This window comes from Akebia trifoliata, chromosome 16, assembly GCF_017979445.1.
Source record: "Akebia trifoliata isolate Shusen 1 chromosome 16, ASM1797944v1, whole genome shotgun sequence".
Classification (NCBI taxonomy): Eukaryota; Viridiplantae; Streptophyta; class Magnoliopsida; order Ranunculales; family Lardizabalaceae; genus Akebia; species Akebia trifoliata.
The window spans coordinates 7401973-7408442 of record NC_141390.1 but is presented as its reverse complement, the minus strand read 5'-3'; positions in this window follow the sequence as shown (position 1 = coordinate 7408442).

The window sequence follows — 6470 nt, the reverse complement described above, 5'->3', positions numbered from 1 at the left end:
ACAACAACTAGTGGTGTGCAACTAGTCGGTCTCTAGAAATTAGGGTATCAATAATTTCTTTTTACAATCCTATTATCTAGAAAATATCTTTTATTTTACTTTTCTCTTTATTCGTCGATGTCCACCCCAAAGATCCCTCCACCTGAGTCCCCTGCCTATCTCTTATCTTGTTTCCTTGTTATATCCTCCCTCCATCAAAGTAATCATATAGGTTTTCAATCTATCTTTCCTAACTTAGGTTCTACCTTCCAAGACATCATTACGCTCATTTTATCACTTAATGATGAACAACCCAAATACTCCACCTTGGGGTCTTGGTTAAACAATACACCTTCCAGTTGGGTAATACCAAGCATATCAAGTCAAGCCTTAACTTGGATTTAAAGGATTGTATGCTGGACTAGACTCGACTCGATGCCAACATGAACCAAATCTCCCATACTAGGTAAAATGATATTTTTAAAGTCTCAATGTTAGGCTACTGTAGATCAATATTCCAAGCCTATTGAATAACTCAACAACTTAAAACACAAACATTTGAGGTGAAGGATTGACAGAAGTATACACTATTAAACAATTACATAGGTGATATTCAAAGGGCTTGGAAGAAATGTAATGTCCAAATACATTGAAAATGGCGAGGCTCGTTGACTAATAAATTTTTTTACTAAAAAATTATTCAATATGTTGAAATGTTAAGGACGATAGTATAATATCTTCAACTAGTTTCCTATTTGGATAGATATTTATGAAATTTGTAGACAGTTGGAAACATGTATATATTTATGAAAAAATTACCGAAATAGGTAGGTTGCATTTGAGGCATGCAAACAAAAAATCTCCCTTTAACATGTGAGGAATCACTACAACATTTTTGTTCTACAGCGGCGGACATTTCCACCACTATAGGCTAATTTTTCCGTCGGTAAAAGCTATTGCGGCGATGAGCGGCGGAAGCAAGATCCGACGTTGTTACCTCGGTCACTAAATGTAGCAGCGGAAAATATTTTCCGTTGTTAAATATAATACCTATAGCGGCGGATCTTAATATCCGCTGCAATAGGTCAATTTTTTATATTAATAGAATATACAACATATAGCGGCGGATTTGAATATCCGCTGCAATAGATCACTTTTTTAATTAATAGAATATACAACATATGCATGCACCAATATATAACACAAGATTCATTTTGTAGATGTCTTTGGACTATGCCTTAGTCTTCCGATTGCACACATATTTGTGCACCTTGAGGTGTATGTCCTCGTGTTTTTTCATACATTGTCATAACTAGTAACATTTTTGCAATTTTGAAAATTTTTGGCAGGTGGTGTTAATAGATGACACTAATGCTAATCACAACCTTGATTGCACAATTTGTTAGATTCATACCTTGTAACCCAATGGTGATGGAGGAAATGGTCATCATTTTCCTTGTTATAAATTATTTATTTCAATTACTTAAAATATATATATATATATATATATATATATAAGAATGCTTTTACTATAAGATTTTTACATAACTGGGTCCCTTGAAGTAATCCAAATCATGATGTTTTCAAAACTTTCAAAAATAACTTTTAATCAAAAAGTTGAACGGTTTATTAACAAACAGCTAAAACACCAAAATTATCCATCTTCTATATAAGAAGCACAATCTCCTATATTTTCAATGATTAGCTTTATAAGATCACATCATTCTTTTGAGTTGAAGCGAGCTGATACTAGAGAGTTGTAACAAATGTGCATTGCGTAGTTCAAAGTTGTAACAACTTTAGTGAGCTTCATACTTGTGGGAGATACTTTTGACTCACAAATAAATTAATAATTACTAATAATTAGTTTGGGTATTTCATCCCAAGGCACTCTAGCTCCTTCTTGCTCAATCAAGGTTTTTATCAATTTATTATGCTAATGCAAAAAATATCATTTTTCAAACATCATTATCATGATCCATTCATCATTAACAAATTCTTCTCCTATAAATGATATATAAAAATAAACACATATACTTTTTCTTACATCGAGAAAAGATACAAAAGAAACATAAAAAACAAAATATTATCATTATAACGAAAAAATCAAGAAAAAGTATAGATGGGCACCTATCTAATATTTTGGTTCGAAAATGAAATATGTTTTAGTCCTTGATTAGATGAAAAACTTGTATATTTCGCTCGAAAGAGAAACAACTTTACCAAATAGAAGTTCCAAGAACTTCTCCGATGGTGTTTATTTAGAAAATAATAATATATTTTTTTTTTTCTAAATATTCTAAAGTAGGATGAGGTGAACGCGAATTTGGAGAGACCTCTATGATTTTTAAAATCTCAAAAATTTATTTTTCTGATCTCCCAATAATAGCGTAGGTTCCTAACAAATTAGTATGACCTTGATCCTACATTTTGCACCTATTCAGACTAAAATACTTTATACTTCGTCATGGTCATTGATTATTGATTTTTTAGCTACACGAAAACATCTTAAAGTTTAATGTAATCAAACAATAATATTAAAACACATGTCATATTTTGGATCGACAAAAATAAGATTCAGTGCAATAGGAAAGCGACACGTGGCATGAGAGAGTTTTACAAATTCAAAATTCTTATATTTATAGGATAAACATCAATTAACTACCCCATTTTCTCTCCCACAATTCAAAAATAAAAATTTAAAGAGTATTTTGAAGCACCTTTTGAATTTTGAAAATTTTAGGAAAATGGATGTAAAAATCGTTTTTCTAAATGGAGAATTTGAAGGAGAAATATATGAACCAATATGAAGATTTTGTAGTTCAAGGTTTGGAAACAAAAGTTTGTAGGCTTAGGAAGTCCTTTTATGATCTTTAGCAAGCTCCCAAACAGTGGCATGAAAATTTTGATAAATGTTGACCTCAAATGGTTATAAAATAAATGAAGCAAATAAGATATCTGTAACAAATTTAATAATGAATCAGGAGTGAATATTTGCCTATATGTAGATGACATACTACTTTTTAGAACTAATTTAGATGCGATAAAACACACAAAGAAATATTTAGAGAGTTTTTTTTAATGAAAGACTTGGTTGATGAATATGTTATCTTATGGATAAAAATTAAAAGAGATCTAGAGAATATGACTTTACCTTAGTCTCATTATATTGAGAAAGTGTTGAAAAGATTCGATCAATTCAACTATGATCTTGTTAGGATTCCTTTTGATCCTAATAGTAATTTAAGGAAAACTATTGGTGTAAGCTTATCTCAGTTAGATTACTCTAGAGTGATAGGTAGTCTCATGTACCTCATGAACTGCACTAGACTTGACATTGCTTATGCAGTTGGAAGGTTAAGTATGTATACAAGTAATCCGGGTAAAAAGCACTAAACGACTCTAATTAGAATTCTAAGGTATCTTAAATATACCTTAGATTATGAGATTAATTATGGAAAGTGTTCAGCTATATTAAAATGATATAGGGATGCACACTGGACTTTAGATTCTAATGAATCTAAATTCACAAGCGGATATGTGTTTACTTTAGGAGGAGGTGTAGTGTCTTGAAAATCCACCAAGCAAACCTGCATAGCCCGATCCAATATGGAATCAAAGTTTATAGTTTTAGATAAAGTTAAAGAGGAAGCAGAATGACTAAGGCATTTCTTAACGGATATTTCATTGTGGCCTAAACCTATTACTGTAATTTCTATTCATAGTGATAGCCAAGCGGCCATATTAAGAACTCAAAAATAATTCATATAATGGAAAGTCTAGACACATTCGTTGTAGACATAACATTGTGCGATAATGTTAAGAGGTGGAATCATAGCTGTTGATTATGTGAAATCAATAGAAAATTCGTCAGATCCTTTAACTAAAGGATTTGCTAGAGAGTTAGCCCATAAAATGTCAAGAGATATCGATTTAAATCCTAGTGAAAATTAAATATCCAACAGCATGAACCCAACCTAAGCAATTAGAGATCCCAAGGACTAGGTTCAATGGGAAAAAAAGTTGTTGAGTAATTTGTGTGGTATTACATTATCCATCCCTATGACTCAGTAATACATATGTATCTTGAGATGAGGTGTTTATAACTTTTAATGCTTTCTATAGCGGGAAGCCCAGTGGAGTGTTAAGATACATGACACTCACGATAAAAACACCTATATGAGCGTGGAAGTAGGGCTGCTTACTATGAGAATTGTTGGCTAATTCTCTAGAGCACATATGAAAAAAGCCCGAGATTGCTCATGATCGGAAGAGGGGCATACCGAAGAACTCTATGATGTTTAGGAAGAGATGTATGTGTAGTTCATTATCTCGGTTTACATTAAAGTTGGACAGTTTAAGATTATTGTTCATTAGATAACTTGTAAACCTGATGGATTTACACTAAGCATGTGGATAGCCTGGACTAAGTTATGTGAAACTCCTAAATGGCTTCCTATCTCAAATTGATTTTGAGGCACTATGAACCATAGGTTGACTTTTTGGATTGGGGATTACCTGATTAGGGAATTATATTTTTCCCTCCATCTTAGGGACAAAACTACTATCCCTACTTGAACTTCCATTTTGTTTAAAGCCTGAGCATTGACCTGATATATCTGAGACTAACTTTGATTGGTATGTTGTTGTTGATGAATGAATTGTTGTTGTTATTGCTTCATTAATTCGGCCATCATGGATTCTGGTGGAGTGATTGGTTGGGATACAGGTGGAGATTAGTTGGTCATAGGGTCAAGGACGATTACTGCCGATTACCTTGATTGAAGAAATGAATACGAATGTTGTGGAACCATAGCCTAAGTCAGAACTGGATTGACTTGCCTAGGGTAGTTCTTAAGGAAACCTAAAGGACCTGTCTATTGAATAGGTTCATTCTTTCTAAATGAAAAAGTTGGGATGAAACCTATTATTTGGATGATATGTTTGGTTGAGCGGATTTGAAGTTGGCTTCCTATAAGTATTGTAAGAGTTGATCGCATTGGCTTGCTCGGCCTTGATCATTGATAGACTTGGCCAATACTCAACTAAGTAATCATCGCTATCACATAAGAGACAAATGCTATATGGCTCACTAGCTACTCGCATTACAAGGTTAGATTCATGGTGGGTGATATGAGTTGATGACACAATGAAAACATCTATCTTCTTGCTTATGTTGTTCACTCCATTCACTAACTTCATCATGATATTTTTTTAGATCAAGGTCTGCCTTCATATCGTAAATGTCAAGTTTTCTTAACCTTAATTATTCTCTCTCAAATTCTAGTGAAATTCTACCTTAATTTTTTTTCCTACAAATACCCTTGCCCACGTGTAGGAAAGGCCTACAGAAATTCTTTAACGTGGAAACCCCTTGTTATTTTAGGGAAACATTTCCCTTACTAACTTGGTAACATTTCAAATCTTACTAAGGGTAGTTGAACTCAAATGGATTACCAAATTGGCAATCCAATACTACAACCTCTAGATTTCAAGGAGAAACTCAGAACCAAAAACAAATAAAAAATAATAATTTCTTTTTGGGTTTAATCACAAGTTTGAAAATGGACATCTACAAAACTCCTACCACATAATAATTTGATTTGATCGGTTCAACGGTAATTGAACACAAGTAAAAAGTGTCCAGTTCATCTATAATATTTTTTTTAAATAAAAATTTATTGATACAAGGGCAAGAAGTCCTCAAGGAAAAGAAGGGAACGAAAAAAAAAACTACCCCTTGATAACATTTTCCCATCTAAATACAAAGTCTTCAAAAAATAAGCCCCTAAACTCAATGAATTGCTTGTACCAATGAAACAACCAACCAAGGATGCTGAAAATGATTTCTTGAAAAGTGCTTTCGTTCTTGTTGAACGTGTGCATATTCTTTTATTTTTTTAAATCCCAACAAATTGCGAAGGACAATAAATTTCAAATGATCCTCAACGTACCAAAAAAAGAATAAGACATCCAACCAAATAAGAGAGAAACAATCAGACAAGGCTGACACCACAAAACATCAAATAAGGAGATGCAATAAGACCAAACACCAAATGCTACATTGTAATGAATAAGAATTTGCTCCGCAGACTCCCCCTTCACTTTGCACAAACGACAATAGTCAACGACACAATATCATTATGCTTTAAAATATCTACCGTGGAAAGCCTTTTTAAGACTACTAACCACATGGAAAAAAAAGAAACATTTTAAGGAACCTTAGAAAATCAAAATGATTGAGGATGGAAAATAAACCTTTTGATTACCTTCAAGTAACGCATCTAATGACTTGACAGAAAAATGACCACGATTACTGCCTTTCCAAATTCGACCATCCTCCCTATCTAGTGAAGGACCTGTGGAGGCTAACAAGTCCATGATAGAGATTGCATCCTCAGTTTCCCAATCATTCAGCCTTCTTCTTAGACAAAGATCCTAAGACTCTCCCCTCTCATTAGGAACAAGAAAAAGCAGAGACAAACATTCTC